Here is a 19,731-nt window from a genome sequence, read left to right on the forward strand (position 1 = left end):
TGGAATCCAGCGACCGGGGCGAGGGGAAAGGCGGTGAAAATGAAAGTAACCCTACAAGACATCTTTGCATTTGCACAGAGCTCGCCTTTATTTCTCTACTTGGGGTGTACACTTCCTTTAGAAATAAGTCTATTCCGCATCTTAAGCACGCGTCGATCTGACCATGGCTCGGGGTCATCGGCAAACTATGCCGTATGTGGCATGTCACAGACTGGGGGGTGGAAGGCGGCGGTGAGCTCTGAAACATGGCAGCATATCATGCCGGAAAACAGTCACGGGTCTGCTGTGGCCTAGGCTGCCCAGTGTTTCGGAAAGGAACGAAGCATTTCAGTGGGTTTCCGAGTCTGTAATGTGCCACTGTGCCAGTGTACTTCGCATCCAGGGAATGTTGGTGACTCGCCGGCCATTTTTTGTACGAGCTTGCGTAGCATTATTTGCATTCCAAAGTATCGGATTTATACAGCCACAGCTCGCTGAACTTTCTTGAAAAGAGCGACTCGTTGCTGTGAGTGACCGGATGTCTGTTTCACAACCGACTTAGCATTCTAAGAAATTGTGAGACACCACAAGTCACCAGAACTGTTATTTCCTAATTTATTTTCCATTAGCGAAAAAAGCAAAACAGTAAGGTGAGTCACAGCAATACACTACTTTTTTGGGCTGCAATTCTGCTTATCTAGCACCCTGAGGAGGGACACGCATGTTTAAATACAGGGTGATGTTCAGCTCAGTGTAAAGGCCGCTTGAGAGAAATGCTGTGTTGACCAGGGCGGCACTTAGAAATAACGACATATTTCATTGACGCTAATGCCCGCCTCAGGGTGGCACTAAAAGCACTATTTTTTATTTTTTTTCTCGTGCACCCTACTGCATGCCACTGTTATAGCACGGGGCGATCCCCGAACCCTGTAATGCCCCGGTTTCGTGACCCGGGAACTGAGGGAGGCTCTCCCAGCAGAGTGTGGGTTCTGTCATGAGGGGGTGATGTCCACGCGCCACTGATCGATCCTCCCCTGACAAACCACCATTCACTCCATCGATCAGCCCTCGGCTGCAGATTATTGGCAGTCGGGAACTAATGGGGTGTGCGTGAGGCTTTCCCCTCTCCATCGACGCTTCTATTAGTCCTGTCGGCGCCGCACAATGGATGGGAGCTTTGGGATCCCCTAAGGGAGCGCCTCAGAACGCTGATGTGGGGGGAGGGGCCACTAGACGATGCAAAGGCCCAGTTGTACGGACTCGTGGCCGGCTTCGCGGCGCTGTTCCAAGCTTCAGGTGCTCTGTGGTCTCAGTGCCCGGCTGCTAGCTCCTGACCTGTCTCATGGCCTGTGTGCACGAGTTCATGTGTCTGTATGTCTGTTGGCCTGTCTGCATGAGTGCATGTGGCTATATGTCTGTTGCCCTGTCTGTAGGAGCCTGATGGCCTGTCTCCATGAGTGCATGTGTCTGTTGGTCTGTCTGCAGGCGCCTCTTAGCATATGTTTGTGTGTCTATTTGTCTGTGTGTATGGGCGAGGTAGGTATGTTTGCCTGTACGCATGAGTGTGTCTGTCGGGTCGTCCTTTGGACCTGCTGGTGTTTGCGCATGGTTCCTGGAGTTTGCACCTGTGCATGCATGTGTGCTTTACATATGAGCGTGCGCAGCCTGCATGTCAGTGCGCGTGCACGCGCATTGCCGTTCTCGGACGCTTGCCCTGCGCTGCCTGGCTCAGCCAATGACATCATCTCCAGGCCGCTGACGGCTTCGGTGCGCTGCGCAGTCCCCTGGGGCCCTACCTAAGGCCGGGGCCCTTCTCCTGTCCAATCAGCGTCGGCTCAGCCTTAGGATGACGGCCAGGTCAGTGGCCCCAGCTTCCGTCGGACACAGAGGCCTGAAGCCTCGGCTTAGCCCGTCCTGAGAGCGTTGGCCCGGATCAGCGGCCCGAGGGGCTTGGAGCCGCGCTGCAATTACTCTGGCCTGCAAAGGGGTTAATTTTTTGTGCTTCTTTCCTCAGCTCAGTGCTCACCCTGACTTGACTGTCTGTTGCTACGATGGTAGTGGTGTACTTGAAGGGGATGGCTGGATAATTATTACAATTCCGAGCCTCCGAGTTTTCACTAGCCTTCTGTGTACCATTTCGATGTTTGCAGTTTGCGTGTGAAGTATAAAAACAAGCATTTGCAATGCAATAGGTCTCGCATTTATAAGAGTTTGAGCTATTGGCATTGTAAAATTACAATGCCTTTTATTTATGTTTTGGTTTTAAAACAAATAAAAGGCATTGTCATTTATAATGTCAGTAGCATAAACTTGCATAAAAGCAGTGTGCGGCGTGCAGCAGTGTGCGGTGTGCAGCAGTGTGCGGCGTGCAGCAGTGTGTGGCGTGCAGCAGTGTGAGGCGTGCAGCAGTGTGAGGCATGCAGCAGTGTGCGGCATGCAGCAGTGTGCGGCGTGCAGAAGTGTGTGGCGTGCAGCAGTGTGTGGCGTGCAGCAGTGTGTGGCATGCAGCAGTGTGTGGCGTGCAGCAGTGTTTCGTGAAGCAGTGTGAGGCATGCAGCACTGTGTGGCGTGCAGCGGCGTGCAGCAGTGTGTGGCATGCAGCAGTGTGCGGCGTGCAGCAGTGTGCTGCGTGCAGCAGTGTCGTGCAGCATGCAGCAGTGAGTAATGCAGCAGTGTGCAGCAGTGTGTGGCGTGCAGCAGTGTGTGGCGTGCAGCAGTGTGCGGCATGCAGCAGTGTGTGCAGTGCAGCAGTGTGTGGCGTGCAGCAGTGTATCGTGTAGCATTGTGCGGCGTGCAGCAGTGTGTGGCGTGCAGCAGTGTGTGGCGTGCAACAGTGCGTGGCGTGCAGCAGTGTTTCGTGTAGCAGTGTGCGGCGTGCAGCAGTGTGCGGCGTGCAGCAGTGTGCTGCGTGCAGCAGTGTGTGGCGTGCAGCAGTGTTTCGTGTAGCAGTGTGAGGCATGCAGCACTGTGTAGCATGCAGCGGCGTGCAGCAGTGTGCAGCGTGCAGCAGTGTGCGGCTGCAGCAGTGTGCTGCGTGCAGCAGTGTTGTGCAGCATGCAGCAGTGAGTAATTCAGCAGTGTGCAGCAGTGTGTGGCATGCAGCAGTGTGCAGCATGCAGCAGTGTGTGCCGTGCAACAGTGTTTCGTGTAGCATTGTGCGGCGTGCAGCAGTGTGTGGCGTGCAGCAGTGTGTGGCATGCAGCAGTGTGTGGCGTGCAGCAGTGTTTCGTGTAGCAGTTTGCAGCGTGCAGCAGTGTGCGGCGTGCAGCAGTGTGCGGCGTGCAGCAGTGTGTGGCGTGCAGCAGTGTGTGGCGTGCAGCAGTGTGTGGCGTGCAGCGGCATGCAGCAGTGTGTGGCGTGCAGCAGTGTGTGGCATGCAGCAGTGTGTAGCAGTGTGCGGCGTGCAGCAGCGTGCGGTGTGCAGCAGTGTGCGGCATGCAGCAGTGTGAGGCGTGCAGTGGGAGGGGGAGTGGGAGAGGGGGGGGAGGGAGAGAGGTGGGAAGAGGGAGAGAGAGGGGGAAGAGGCAGGGAGAAAGAGAGAACAAGAAGAAGAAGAGAGAGAGAGTTAGGGCGAGAGAGAGAGAGGGAAGATGGAGGGAGGGAGCGAAAAGAGAGAGTGATTGCGTGTGTGTGTGTTTAGTTAAGTTATGCTGAATGTTTGCCCAGCACTTTATGCACTCTGTAAGATTAACTCAAAGCCTTCAGGAGGGACAGGCGAAATGAAACAGAGGAACAGAGACAGGGGCAAAGAACAGATATGGAACTGAGGAAGAAAGTGCAACCTTTAGGGATGGAGTGGTTTTCTCCAAAAAAAGGTATGGACTTGTCTGAAGCCTGGGTGTTGCTGAGAGTTTTGTTCTGCGCCTGCGTTTGCCTAGATCTTACACAGAGTGTTTTTATATCTGTTAATTAGTTCTTCTCATTAATACACTTAAAATGTTTCAGTGAAAAATAAATTATCATTTTATGAATCAGTTGTTTCCTAATAGACAGATACCCCAATAACATATGTGAAACAAGATATATACAATATTGCACGTGAGGTGATTACATAAGAAGGAAGAAACTACACGTACCCACAGGAGTCAGTAAGAAAAGTTCACTCGTGTGTGCATTAAACGTGGGCAAATCTATATCACAAGGATAGAAATCTGACCACTGTGCTAGGTTTTTACTCCGAAATATTTTTCGCGAGGGCAGTGGGGCGGGGGGGGGGGGGGGGGACAGTGAATTGTTGCACGCAGGGGGCGCACGTGATTAAGGACAGCTGGTAGGCTGCACTAATGTACGGTTTCCCCTAGTTTAATGTTGTACCTGATAATGTGAGACGGAGAACTCAGCTGCAGAGCCGTGCTCAGCACACCCCCTCCTCACCCCTCCCCCGGGCAGCCGGGCTGTGCGCACTGTGTGGATATACCTGGACCACGACATCGGTGTTTGTAACAAACTGAGACCGGTCATACACTTGTCACACACCAGCTGCCATTAAAATGCCATTATCCCACCTTGATCAACACTGATCAGCACGGCACGTGCTTCATTTACTTAACACAACATATAGCGCTGCCGCCTCTCGTCAGGGGTGCCAAGCACTACATAACTGTAATTTTAATGCAGTTCAATGCAGCGCCTAGGCGGATGCCGTCTTATTTCAGGAAGATTTGGAAATATATGCTATTTCCAGGAAGCCTGTTGTAGGCATATCAATTTCAACTATATCATGGAACAAAGAGATGGTCACGAGACGTCCTCGGGAGGCGCGTGCTGCCTCCTACCTGGCGATGTATCCGAGTGTGGGAGAAGTCAGATACTGCAACGACGCACAACTTAAAAAATAGGAAGAGAGAGGCTTAGATGGAGGCAACGGGGGCCTGGATGGGTTAAACAGAGAAGGGCAGAGAGAGAAACAAAGCAAGGTAGAAAGGGGAGGTGAAAAGAGAGAAAAAAACGAGCGAGGCATGCAAAAAGAATGGGAGAAAAAGAACAAGGGAAGTAAGACAAATATAGAGCTCAAAGAAAAAGGAAAGAGTGTGAGACAGAGAGCGAAGAAAGAGTAAAATGGAGAAAGTGAAATACAACCAAAGAGAAAAACAACGAATACCAGCGAAGAAAGAAATATAGGGGTCAAAATGAAGAGAAAGCGTGAGACGGAGAAAGGAAAGAAATAGAGAAAGTGGAATATAACGGAAAGAGGATGGAGTAAGATACAAAAAGAGAACGGGGAAAGAAGATGCAAAGTTAAAGAGGAAGAAAGAAAACAAGCGCGCACTGAAGCTGACGGAGTGGGAGGGGGAGTGGGGGCGGGCACGCAGGCTGCCAAATGGTGCGATGAATCACGGCTAAAGTGAAAGCAAACAAGTGGTTGCAGGACTCCAAATGGTGCGCGCGCCCGGACGGGTCACATGCACTGTAGTTGGAGGCCTGCAAAGCCACTGTTTGCACTTCCAAAACGCGCTTACTATAAGTCTCGCCAGAGCAGCGCTAAAGCGCTGGTCAGGCGAGACCTAATAAATAAAAGCTGTGGAGAAATTATCTACGTTAGTCTGTAAAAAGAACAAAAACATTAGCAAGGCTTGTGATTAGGTCATAATGCTTGAAAGTGCATTCCTCTGCTCTGCCTATAAGTGCAGATTAATCCACAGCCAGTAATGGCTCCTACATTATTTTGTTATAGTTATAGCTTGTGCGCAGAGCTGGAAGTGCGGCCCCACATAGATAGAGCGGGTAGGGGAGGGTTTATGCGGAGGCACAGTTCTCATCTGAGTGCCATGGAGCGAGGGGCGGAGAACCCGAAAGAAGCTTAGCACAAGCATTTTTTTTTTAAGTCACGACCCTTCCTGCAATCAGTGCCCCAGGGCCGGTGCTCCGTTTGCCGCATAGCTGTGACTGCTGCCCCCAGATCTTAAGAGATTGGCACTGAGATGTGAGGTGATAAATTAGCAACCAACGCTTGTTTTACCTAGCGTCTTATGCGATTGGTGATGGTATGTTACTGAATAATTACAAAATGCGCGAGATGCCAGATCCGTATGTGTGTCCGAGCTCCGCGATAACAAGGCACAACAAGCATTTACAATGCAACGGTCTCGGCATTGTTAAAGTTAGAGCTATTGTCATTGCTCATGACAATGCCGTTTCTTTACATGTTTTAAAAACATAAACAAAAATAATGTCATGAGCAATGCCAATAGCTCTAACTTTACCAATGCCGAGACCATTGCATTGTAAATGCTTGTTTAATTGGGCCTGTGATTTACTTTCGGTGGCCCTGGCGGCCCCCCCCCCCCATCCCCCTGCAGTCCCGAGAGGCTGAGGCAGCTATCACAGTAGCCTTCTCATTCTCTGCATGATCGGCTCGCCAAACGAAGTCACTGCTAGCCACACTCAAGTAGGCTCTCAACCCCGACTGGCTGCGCTTCAGCCACCTATGGGGCAACATGCATGCCAGACAGAGCACGTCCCAATATTGACAGCAGGCAACACTTAACCGAAAAGGTCCATAGTCATAGGGACGTTTTAAGGTTATGGACATGAGATAAATGCACATCCACCGAGTCTGAAATGAAACACATTACACAGTCTGTGCTTATCCCAACACCAGCCAAGGATCCAGCCTTCCTGGACCAAACTTGGACACCTCCGAGTCAGCATTTCAAAACCTGTAAACTGCAGCAGATCCAAAGTAACAGACAACTTTTTTTACATCACGTTTGTCAGTCTCCCTTTCCTTTGCTCCTCAAAGTGCAAAACAAATGTGTGATCATACGATTACCTCCGGTTTTCAGTCAAAAATAAGTAGATTTCACTGTTAGGAGTTATCACTAAGGCACATGATTGATATGGCAATTTCAATGGACACCATGGGGTCAGGTTTACAGGATGCACCGCTGGGTACAGTTGTACTACAATGATGGCCTTTCTGGCTCTAGGGTCAAGAAACCCTGCCGACTGGTCTTCATGACCTGTGTTTTAAATGGGCCGGTACTCGTCGTTATGGAATTCCAGCATTTCTCAGTTTTCTCTCCTGGAGGACTGGAGCTTCTCCTTAGACGGGGAGAATACCGGTGCTCACAGGGTTCCGGCAGCAGTGCAAGCGCTCCTCCTGGGCCTTGATTATACAGTAGGTCACTTGTTTGGCAAACCGAGAGCAAGCTCTGGTGCGCGATCACACGCTGCCAACCTTACCAATCAGTTAATTTATTGTGTGCGGCCAGCGAGTTCCCTGTTCAATTGTAAACGAGATAGGGAAATGTATGACTTGACATACCGCTCAAGAGAGGGAGAGAAGACATTGCAAAAGTATTGTAATGGCACATAAACACAATTTTGTTCATTGTATTCGTGTAAAAACAGAAACAAATAGCTACGAAATTCCGAGCCACCAGTCGCCAATGAGATGGAAGGAAGGTACAGTGATGCAGAAGCAGGAGGCAGTGAGAGGTAAAGATGGGGAAAAGAGACGAAAGAACCCCCGGTAAATTCAAGAGGAAGAGAATTAAGAAAAGCAACTGAGCGTAGGTAGAGAGAGAAAAAAAAAAGGGGGAAGAGACTGAATAGGGGAGAGTAAGACAGACTTGGCAAAGGAGACAAAGGGAGACAAAAATATGAAGAGATACAAACAGGTGTAAGTTTTGAGGGACAGAAAGGAGGAGTTGACATGGGAAAGGTTTAGACATGGGGTATGGATAAAAGGAAAGCAGTGAGATTAAATGCCCATGAAAAAGGTTTCATGCGTAGCTCTGCCAGTGATTTACCACAATAAAGTGAGTCTGCATCTTACTGAATAGTTTCTCAAACTAAGATCAAAAATAGCTCGGTGCAGCCTACAGATTTCATGCCCAATCCCTTAAAGTTACAGCAAATGCTGATCACTAATATTAATCAAACCCATGCCTAGGCCGTGATTAAAGTAGGAGAACGAAAAAAGCAGCCAGCCAGCCTGTTGCATTAGCTTAGGTAAATTCTCCTACTTTAATCGCGGCCTGGCCGCCCGCACCATGCGCGCCACCAAATCAAAAATTGTAATCATGATGATGATTGATTCATCATCATAATTACACATTTTGATTTATTGCCAGCACCCGCAAAGGTCCCGTGAGAGGCTGAGCGCACAACTCAGGCTGAGCCTGAGTTGTGCGCTCAGCTCAGGAATGGGTAGCTCAGTGAAGGTTAAACAAGGCGCTAGCAGGCGAGAGGCCTCAGCATGTACACAGAGGACAGAGCTGTGCATACACGGTAATGGAATCTCCAAACCACCACCCGTCACCACCACTGCACGAGGCGCGACGCCCGCCAACTGTTTGTGCCACCCACCATGATGAATCAATGTCATATTAATTGATTTGGTGCCAGAAAAACGTTACGTACTCACCTGCTGTTGGTGGCAGTCTGCAGACACAGGGGGGCTACGTCGGCGGGCTAGCCTAGGAAAGAATAATTAAATTATGGCCGCCCAAGATCAAGAAGTGCGGACCTCTGCTCGTCGTCACTCCTGATGCTGCAGGCAGTTGCGCAGTTTAAATCGCGCATGCGGGAATGACATCAGCCGCACCCTAGAGAGGCGCGCAGACGCGGCGGAGGAGGAGTCAGTGCATCATTCTGTGCGCTGTGCAGAGGCACCTTCTCCTCCTGACAGTTCGGTTCCACTTGCACACTGCAGGGGTCAATCAGGCTTGCTGCTGTTTTCCCTGCAGCTGCACTCAGAGAGCGGACTCGGTCGGAGTAGTAGTCTTGCTTTTGCTGGGAACTTGGAAGTCTGACTGACTGTCTGTCGGACTGAGAGTCGGACAGTCAGTCAGACAGTCTCACGGTCCGACGACGGTCGGACTGAAAATCGGCCCCCCAGCCACAAAACCGGCCCCCTATCGGAAAACCAGCCCCCACCCCATCCAGCCTATTGGGAATTGCCCGGTGCCCGAAAGCACCAGTCCGGGCCTGCCTATAGCGTAACAAAACTGTGCTTGGCCGGTGCTACTAAGAGAAAACAGGAAGTGATGTTACGGGAGTGCCAACCAATCAGTAGCCAACAAAGAAGAGCGATAGGCAAGTAAACCAATGACAAGCAGCAGATAGGATTACAATGCCTGTAAGGATTACAGCAGGTGTTGTAGACAGTGCATGCGCGCTGCCTAGGCTCGACCTAAAAATGGAGAACATGTCAATAAGAGAATGAGAAGAATAAAGGGTCAGTGCAAGTGACATAAAGGAGAAACCTGAGGACAGAGAGGTGAGCTACAGGCAAAGAGAAGAGGGAGCAAGACGGAAGGTGCAGGAGACAGAAAGCAACTGGAGGCAGTGAAAGCTGGAGACGGTGAACTGTTGTCTGCTAAAAAGGAAAAAATGACTGATTAGTTTACTGGACATTTTATCTCGTTACAACATTTTACACATGACTGGTAATTACAGGAGCGGACGTGGTAATACCGGGCGGGAGAAGTAGCGGTAATACCTCACACTTCGATTTTGTTTCTGGACGGAAATCTGGGGACCATGGAAGCCTTTTACCACAGGTGGAGTTGGGCTCCAGCAGAAGCCATGCTTTCAGTATTTCTTCCCCAAAACGCTCTAACTGCCACCTCGACCCAGGCGGTATTTAATGGCTTTCCTGCCATCCCGTCGCTGCCCCAGCTAAGTTTAAATGGAAGCAAGGCGGGAAAAGTGTAATAAAAAGAGAAAAATAAAACCGCAATTTCACCACCCTTTTTCGCCACCTTCCACACTGCAAGAATCCAGAGTTAAACGCCTTTTTCTTTGCCTCTTCTCCGATGTTTTAAATACGGGAGTATGAACGCACGTTTACCCATATTTTCAGTTTGTTTCTGCACTTTGGCGGAGTAAGAATGTCATGTGTATATGCTTTAAAGTTCAAGCTTAGGCAGCTGGATACATAAACAAAATGAATACAGCTGTGTGGCGGCAAGTACTTTTTTTGTGGAAGCACACAACTTCTGTTCAATGAAAACATGTACTCCTGGTTCACAACATGTCGGCGGAGCCAAAGCCCCTCTCTAGTGATGCTCACATAATTGTCTGGTGACAGCTGCACTTTTAAGACAGAACACAAAAAGAAAGAATCAGGACAAATGTTGACACTTCAATCACCCTTTATTTGAAACTGTGAGAAAACCATAAAAAAGGTTATGTATAGATTGTACGACTGCAGAGTATTCGTGCATATACAGCGAGCAGCAGAATGACTTGATCTTTCTCCCAGCTGTTTTGTAAAAATCAGTCATTTAATCAGGAACTGGATGTCTTAGAGGGTCTGTAACATTTCCGGATAGAGTGGTATCCAGCGTTGAAATCCCTGAGGCTTGGCTTTCCTCCACACCTTTTAAACATCTGTCTTATTGATGTGGCATTCTAGAAAAATTAATAAAAGAAACATGTGTCAGCTGTAAACTAACTTTAAGCCTCCAGTAAGTCAGCAGATACAACAAACCAAAACACAAACACACGTTTATATATTTAATTGACCTTCCCAAAGCGAAACATGCAGCATAGATAAGCTACTCAGCTGCTCCCTCTGAGCAGAGCTCTCAGGTTAGGAAGACGTCTTGCATGGAGTGGTAACGAAGAAACATAATATAAAGTTATTTTGTTGTTATTAAAATAATCATCCAATGAAGAGGAAAAAAAGAGTTGCTTCAGTTCCTTTTGAAGTCGATGAGTGATGATATTTAGGTCCCATGGTTACCATTGTCTATTCAACGGGGAGGAGGGCGGGTTGCTTATGACTATAATGGAAATTCCCTTACGAGAGAACTGGAGTTACTGGTAAGAAATTAAACCTTCTCTGGTAGGGGATTGCCTTTTATAGTCATAAGCACGGTGGAAAAGACAGAGTGAACTATGGTAGCCATTTAAGGAAATAGATTTCGAAGACAGGCCTGTTCTACTTGAGCGTCTGCTCTAGCATCCGAGCCTAGGCAGTAATGTTTGGAAAATGTATGGACAGATCTCCACATGGCTGCTTTGCAAATATCCGGAATAGAGATATTCCTCAATAAAGCAGCAGTAGCCGCTTTCACTCTAGTGGAGTGCGCTTTAGGTTTAGCTGATAGTGTCTTGTCAACTTTTTGGCAGCACAAAAGGAGGCCGGAAATTATCCATCGGGAGATAGATTGTTTGGAAGTGACTAAACCCGTACGGACCAAACCTTAGTTGATAAATAATTGGTACTTTCTGCAGATGTCCCTTGCCTTATCGAGATAGAATTTCATAACTCTCTTCATATTCAGTGAATGAAGAGGTCTTTCAGCTGGAGTAGAGAGATTCTGAAAGAATGTTGGTAAGGAGATAGTTTGATTAACATGAGTGGAAGACTGTATATGGTTTGTGAGAACAAAGCACTTAGATCTTGCTAACCCTCCGAGCCGATGTTATTGCTACAAGGAAAGCTGTCTTCCAAGAAAGGTGTTGCAGGGAGGCTTTGTGGATCGGCTCAAAGGGGTCCTGCATAAGACGCAAAAGTACTATATTAAGCTCGCAGGGAGGAGAAGGACGCCTAATGGAAGGAAGAACCTTCTTCAACATTTCTAAAAATCCTTTACGAAGGGGATATTGAAGAAAGATTTGAGAAGGACGTTTTTTGTATGCAGTAAGAGCTGCCAGGTGAACCTTTATGAAAGAGAATTGCAAGCCAGATTTTGCCAAATGAAGAAAGAATGAAAGAATGACAACTTCCTGGCAAGATATAGGGTCCACGCTGTTAGAAGAACTCCATATGCAAAATCTCTTCCATTTGAAGGCATATGCAGAACGGGTGGAAGGCCGCTTAGCCTCTTTCAGGATATCCATGCAGTCTTGTGGCAGAGTCAACTGTCCATACTGTACTAGCTCAGGAGCCATGTTGCCAAATTCAAAGAGGAGAAATTGATGTGTAACATCTGGACTCCGAACTTCGTTGGCACATCTGGTCTGCATGGCAGCTTGAGATGTGGATGGACGGACAGGTGAAGGAGGTCCGTGAACCACAATTGACGTGGCCACTCTGGAGCTATGAGGGTCATCTTGGTTCTCGATTGGTACAAATTGATGAGGATTGTTGGGATTGACGGAATCAGTGGGAAAGCGTAGAGAAATTTACAATTCCAATTGATCCCTAAGGCATGCCCAGCGTCCCTGGCTGGAAGTACCTCGAGGCGAAGCTTTGGTATTTTTTATTTTCTGCGATGGCAAACCAGTCGCTAGCCGGAGTTCCCCACCATTGAAAGAGGTTTTGGACGACGTCATCGTTTAAGAACCACTCATGGTTTTCTTGCAGGAGTCTGCTGAGGGAGTCTGCCTGAGCGTTATGTACACCTGGCAGGCGTGTTGCTGTGATCGTCGGGTCCCTGGCTAGAAGCCATTTCTAGATCCCCTGGGTCTCGTGTGACAAGGGCCTGGACGTCACCTTTCCTGCTTGTTGAGGTAGTACATGGTTGTCGTATTATCTGTCTGAACAAGCAGGGAGAGGGACCTGAACGATGGATGATACGCCTTCAGCGCCAGATGGACTGTGCGGAGTTTGAGGAGATTGATATGGTACGTTGATTCCTTCTCTGACCATTTTCCCTGGGTCTGGAGGTGGTCCATATGGACCTCCCATTCCCAGCAGTGAGGCATCCGTGACTATGGTTTGAGGTGGAATCTCCTGATGAAATGGAGTGCCTTTGAGGAGATTGCTTGGAGAGCACCATCATTTGAGGGACAGCTTCGCATGGAGGGACAATTGTGTCCGGTCTTCTCAGTTGCCTGTTAATTGGTCCCACTAGTCCTCAAGACATTCCTGTAGAGGCCTCATGTGGAGATGGGCATTCGGTGTGAGAAAGATGCTGGAGGCCATCATTCCGAGAAGGGAGCTACTGTTCTCACTGTTGGATGGGAAGATTTCATGAGAGAATAATACTTCTGAAGGATCGGTAAGCATCTCTTCTCCGAAGGACACCCTTTTGCCCTTACACCGTCGATGGAGGCTCCCAGATAATGTAAGGTTTGCACTGGGATAGAGACAGGCTTGCTGTGATTGATCTGAAGGCCAAGCCTCCACAGGGGATTACAAGTCCAGTTGTAATGAAGCTGAGCTTCCTGAGACATGGACGCCTTGATTAGCCAATCGTCTAGGTATGGGTAGACGAATATCTTGAATCTCTGGAGATGGGCAGCCACTACTGCCATGCACTTGGAGAATGTTCGGGGTGCTGACTTCAGACCAAATGGGAGGACTTGGTATTGGCAATGGTCCTGTCCCACCACGAACCTCAAGAACTTTCGATGCTTTCTGGCGATTGGTGTATGAAAGTATGCGTCTTGAAAGTCGTTGCAACAGAGCCAATCCCCCTGGTGTAATTGGGGATAAATTTGGTGTAATACCAGCATCCAGAACTTTTCTCGCTGAAGCTACTTGTTGGCTGTTTTGAGGTTGAGAATGGGCCTGAATTTGTTCTTGTCTTTTTTTCTTGACGAAAAAGTACCTGGAATAAATGCCTGTACCTCGTTGTTGGTGAGGAACAGGTTCCACCACCAGCTTTTGTGAGAGGATGTTGACCTCCAATCGTAACAGTGGGAGTTGGAAACTGGATGGTTTTGGAGGTATGGACGGTCCCGGACTGGTGAACTTCAGACAATATCTATTGAAAACAACATTCAGTACCCAGGCGTCTTGCGTGAAGTTTTGCCACTCTGCCAGATAATGTTGGATGCTTACCCCCACCGGAGTTTGTAACAGGAAAGGGGAAAGTAATGATTCAGGGTTTGAGCCAGATTGTTGTTTGCCCCCTTGAGCAAGCTGCTGGGTAGATCTCCCGCTAGGCTACTTTCTTCAATATGATTGGTAGGGACGTTGCTGCTGTTGTTGTGCACCACTTTGCTGCTGGCCCTGATACCAGTAAGTGGTTTGAACCCTCTGGGAACAGAAACGGCCTCAGTAGGGTCGGAAAGATTTCCTCTGCTCCACAGGTCTCTCTAAGCACACTGTCTTTAGAGCTTCCATTTCCACTATTATGCGTGCCATCTCATCATTGGCACGGCTTCCAAATAGAGTGGTAGCAGAGAATGGCAGAATTTATATTCTTTGCTGCGATTCTGGCTTGAGTGATGTAAGGCGGAGCCAAGAGTACCTTCTAAGAGCGAGGCCGTGGTAGTACTCTTGAGCTGCTAATAGAGAAAAGTCTGCTGCAGCACTAATAACCTGATTGAGACCATTAATACTTCATTCAGGATTTCCAAGAAGTATTCCCTCTAATCTCTAGGGAGAAGTTCTGCAAACTGGTTCATGGTTTCCCACTGGGACCTGTCATATCTGCCTAGGAGAGCAGTGGCACTGGCTGCTTTAATGGTGGTTGCTGCCGTTCTGCACTCTTTACGATGTACAGAGTCTAACTTCCAACTCTCCTTACTGGGAGGCAATGTAGAAGTGGTAGTGGTGGCATGTTGCTTCTTTGCTGCTAATACAATCACCGAGTCTGGTGTAGGATCTGTTCGGAGGAAAGCAGGATCTTGCTCCGGAGGGCGGTATTTCTTTTGAAGCCTAGATGGTGCGGTCTTAACAGAGGCTGGTGTCAAGAGGTCCATAGCAGGTTCAAGGAGACCTGGTACTAGAGGCAGCAAAGGCCTTGGTTCTGACCTGTGTTGTACAGTCTCAAAAATGACTGATGTCAGTGGTGTTGGAGTCGATTTAGGAATGTTAAGTTTTGTCGCACAACTCATGAGGACCTCTTGAAATTTCATGATATCCACCGGTGATATACATGGTGGTGGAGAGCCTGAAAGTGTTGGGGAGTATCGTCCAGTTGAAGTGGAGGATATATCCTTATGATGTTATAACCGAGATCGTGAATGATGATAATGATGGCGGAAGCACCTCGAATAGGTAGAAGTGTGCCTTGGGCTGTGACAGTGGCATCTAGAATGATAGCGCGACCTGGAACGAGATCTGGGTCTTGGAGTGACCATGCCAGTGGAGCTGGAGGCCATGGTGGAGGAGGCTGAGGAGGTGGCAGATGAGAAGGAGATGGAGCTGATGGTGGACAAGATGTTTGGATTCCTGAAGAAGGAGAATATGCTTTAGAGTACTCCGAATCTGGGGAGGAGTACATTCGTCTTGTCTTCTTTCTTTCCTCCTGTAGCCTAGATGATGTCGAAAGAGTTCTCAATGTCGACTGACCTTGACGTTGACCTGCTTGTTGACTGTGATTGCCGAAGGTGCATTGATGTTGAGAGCATACCTCGATGTCGATCTTCGACGGTGCCTTGACGTCGACACGGATCTCAACGGCGACAGTCTTGATGGCCTCGTAAATGTTCGACTCCTCGACGCCAGCAACGCCTGTGGGTCGGCGGAGTAGTTATCGGTGTAGATACTCCTGGCCTCAACAGTAACCTGCGGTACTTGCTTGACGTTGAGCCATGGATAGATGGCAAACAGGTCGGCACCATACCTCTCCTTGGTGTCAATGTTCTCTGCGTCGACCGGGACCGATGGCATTTTTGTGCTGTTTTCTTCTTGGCACACTCTTAAGAAACAGATGACAGAGCCCTGGTAGAGGTCAAACCCTCACCTTGCCCTGAGGTCCCACCTTCAGACTGCGTCTGTCGTCTTCTTCGCTCCTCTGTACCATGGATTAGCGAATCTTCTGTCGGTCTCTCAGGGTGCTTCTTTAAAAGCTCCAGCAGTGATGGCAAGACTCAGGAATATGATCTTCTGGGAGACAGAATATACACACCTCATAAGGGTCTGTCTTGGCCTTTTTTCTCCCATAGCCTGGGCATTAGCCAAAAAGAGATGAGGTTTTTCTGTCAAAAAACCTCTAATTTCTATCGAAAAAAGATAGAAAAGGTCAGGGAGAGACCAAAGACATCGAAGGAAAAGGTTGTCACCAAAATTCAGCTGAGAATTTTGCAGATGAAAGCCAAAATGTAGCGGAGCTCAATGCTCCAGGGTCCTGTCAGCAGGAGCTGGAAAAATAACTAAAGCAACTGCCACCTGCTGAGCATGATGGGATGCTGGTGGTCTCTGTGTTCTTAAAGGCACAGACTCTATTTTTAACTCATAGAACGACAGCCTATGCGGCTAAACTGTCCCGCTCTCTTTCAGCTCTATGCTCTGGATGTATGACGTTACAACGCATGCTGTTACAACGCATGCTGTTACAACCAAAGTTTTACAACGCGAGTGCATTGAAAACGCAGGACATTACATCGACTTGCACTAGATGGCGTGCTAACATTAAAAAAGTGTAATTTACTATTCCAACTCCAGTCCACGTAACAGTAGGGAAGGTGTTGGGATAGTAAACTACACTATTTTTAATGTTAGCACGCCATCTAGTGCAAGTCGATGTAAAGACTTGCGTTGTAATGTCCTGCGTTGTCAATGCACTCGCGTTGTAACAGTTTCGTTGTAATGGTAGTGCGCTGTAAAGGTTGCGTTGTAAAGGTTGTTCCCCCTATGCTCTATCAAAAAAGGGTTTGAGTAAGAGATTTATGCTGTTATATTAAATCATCCTGAAATTATACACATATTCAATTCTTCTCCTGGCCCCTTTCTTGAGTACAAGATCAAGAACTGGGCATTGCAGCCGAGTCCTGTAGGCTGCATAATATCTGTCTTTCTTAAGTGACTCGCTGGCCTTCCTGAAGAAAGGCGAACGTCTACACTTAAGAAGATATATTGTGAAAAGGTGCTCCTGGGTCCCCACATGTGGGCGGTACTATTCAGTGCTTATGACTATAAATGGAAATTCCCTACGAGAGAACCACATTTTGTCTCCACTGGAAGTAACATTTAAGGGCTAGGGTCAGTCTCAAGGTGAGAGATGTGGGTAGGGTATGATAAGTTTATAATTAATGCTGTGGGTAAGGTTTCCATTGTGGTTAGAGATGACATCAGGGATTTTTATTGAGTTTAAAAGCTGCTTGGCACTTATTGTAGTTTTCCTAATGTGATTGACAATTTAATGACAAATGTGTTCAGTATTATGTGGTGCCCTTATGAATTTGTTCATGTGTATGTTTCCATGTGATTATATCCTCGTTAGGTTACCACGTATGATGACTCGTAGGGGTGGGCGGAATTTGCGTAGTTGCGCTACGTAAAGCTCTGCGAAACGGTAAATAATCTCCACAAGCACGCAGAAATTCCGCGAACGCACGGAATTGCTTGTTCATGATGCTTTTTTCCTGTTCACAAACGCTGTTTGCATGTTTGGGGGGAAAAATCTCGCGAACACGCATTTTGAAAGTGCGAACAAGCAAAAAAGTCCACGAAGCCGCGGATCGCGGAATTTTTGGCAATTCCGCGTTCTCCGGAACGGGATTTACCGCCCAGGCCTAATGATGAGTTACGTCATCAATGGTGTATTTTACAAGGAGCAGTTGTGCCTTAAATGAAAGCTGCTGCCTTGCTTTCATACACTTCATTTAATCAAATTTGTAATTTATTTCTGGTACTGGTGGCTAATATCTAAAGGACTACAAGTCCCAGAATGCAAAGAAAATACATGTACTGGAGTAGCTACAGGTGCATGAACCACGTAAACTTCATTACTCTGGTGACATGTGCCAGCAGAGAACTTTTTTCCTGAGGGTGATGTAATGTAGGTTCCCATGTGAGTGTCACGGGAGTTGCACTGGACTGGGACAGACCAACATTTGTCAATGCCCTAACTGTATTTCCCTTCTCGAGTAGGCACAAGTGTTGAACTGAGTGTGGTAATGGGGCTGTGGCTGCACAAATTCAATATTTGTTGAGTGGAATTAAAGGCTAGAAAGTAAATGTGCATTTCACATGACACAGTAAATGCAGATGTCTTGTTCACAGCAAGAGATGACAACAGACTGCATTCAGACATTCCTGGGCCAAAATGACATGCAGGCTTTACCAAAACTACAGATTTAATAATATTTCCTGGGGTTATTGGAGGATGCTGTGAATCCCAAAAATATGAAAACCAATCCAAAATGTATATATTCACCCACATCTGCCTGCACATTCACTGTTGTGGAGCAACACTCGGACAGAAGCAATATGGACGGAACCACACCTAGATTTGTCTTACAGAATGATGACAGGTTTCAGGTGCTTGCAAACTCCTCTGCCTTCACTGCATCATGAGGAAGGAAGGATTCCACATTAAAAGGATAGTCAACCTAAGGGTTTATGGTGGAAAATATGGTGTTTCAGCTGCAAAAAATATATTTTGCTTTGTCATCCTTTCTGAAGCCCCTCTGTTGAGTTTACCTTTATAGAACAAAATCACTAGACAGCGCAATCGGGGCCTCTTCTCTGTGCCATCACCCCTTTCCTTCTCAAACTTTCATATGTTCTGTCTTATTTTTTCCTGCCCACAATGCTGTACCCCTTACTGCACAGCACCTCATTGCTTTGTAGCTACGTTCACGCTTTACAAATCCACGTACTGCAAGGTGAAGCATGCCTGACAATGGTATGACTCACCGCGTACAGGCAACAGCGGAGTTCGACACCCACAATAGGACTCACCGCCCACAGCAACAACAGAGATGGACACCCAAAACTGGACTCATCAGCCACAGGCAACAACTAAGATGGACACCCACAATAAGACTCACCACCCACAGGAAACAACAGAGATCAACACCCACAATAGGACTCTATGCCCACAGGCAACAACTGAGATTGACACCCAAAATAAGATTCATCACCTACAGGCAGCAGCTGAGATTGACACCCACAATAGGACTCACCGCCCAAAGGCAATAACTCCGACAGATACCTACAGCAAGAAATGCCACCACAGGAAACCACTGAGATGAACTCCTACAATAAGAATCACCGCCCACAGGCAACAACTGAGATGGACACCTATAATAAGACTGCCCGCCCACAGCAAACTGAGATGGACACCAACTCTAAGCACAACCAGCAACAGAAAATGTACACTTTAAAAACATCCCTGCACCACATGGTAGGTACCATGGGGTGCCTGCCACATGGTGCAGGGATGTTTAGGCAGGCACCATAGGTGCCCCCAAGCCCGATAGTGGAGGGCCAATGGGAAGGGAGGGCCCGCTAGGGGCCCCCAAAGTCACTTTCCGACTGCCTCTTCATGGCGGGCGAACCACCGTGAAAAGGCAGGCGGAAAGGGACATTGTCCCTATTGTAGGTATTACTGACCCTCCGATGGTCCATCGGGCTCCTTGAGCCCGTGGGAAAGCATCATACTGTTCCTCCACCTGCTGCCTCCGACCACATGCATTCTAATGCGTCACTCAGATTGCAGCAGCAGCTGAGCCATCTGAAGTGGTACCACCACCATCGGAATGAGTGCCAAAGCGTAGAAACCTCTCTCTCCAATCTATCACATCCGGCCCCCAAATGGCAGAGGACTGTCATTCTAGTGGTATGCCCATGTGTAGCAAAGTGCCTCTTTCGAACATGGTTGGCCCCCACTTTTTGCCTGGAAAATGATGTGATTTCGACAGGATCAGGCCCCCTGTGCCAGAGCTCCTTCCCTTTAAATGTACCTTTTGATTCCCAATTGGCATCACTTCAGTCCTGCTTGTAAGTCCCTTGTAAATGGTACCCCTGGTACATAGGGCTTTGGAACTGAAGAGGGAACCCAAGGGTAGAAGCACAAATTGTGCCTCCCTAAAGTCCCCTCACCAAGGCTACACATGCTGCCATTGCAGACTGTGTGCCTTGGTGCAGACAAAACCAAAGATTCAACATGGCTGTGTGCCATGCCCACAATCACTGTATGGGATATTGGCAAGTCACCCCTCTGGCAGGGT

At 48.1% G+C, this 19,731-nt stretch overlaps 1 protein-coding gene across 1 annotated transcript in view; it reads right to left on the reverse strand.

Annotated features, from left to right (window-relative positions):
- Positions 1-10,064: 10,064 nt before the first annotated feature.
- Positions 10,065-19,731, reverse strand: part of LOC146863492 (uncharacterized) — a 431,973-nt gene continuing 422,306 nt past the window's right edge. Inside the window, exon 4 of the mRNA XM_085642932.1 lies at positions 10,065-10,341. The gene's annotated coding sequence lies outside the window, so the exon portion shown is untranslated. The remainder of the gene's footprint in view (positions 10,342-19,731) is intronic.

This window comes from Triturus cristatus, chromosome 2_2 (genome assembly GCF_964204655.1).
Source record: "Triturus cristatus chromosome 2_2, aTriCri1.1, whole genome shotgun sequence".
Taxonomy (NCBI): domain Eukaryota; kingdom Metazoa; phylum Chordata; class Amphibia; order Caudata; family Salamandridae; genus Triturus; species Triturus cristatus.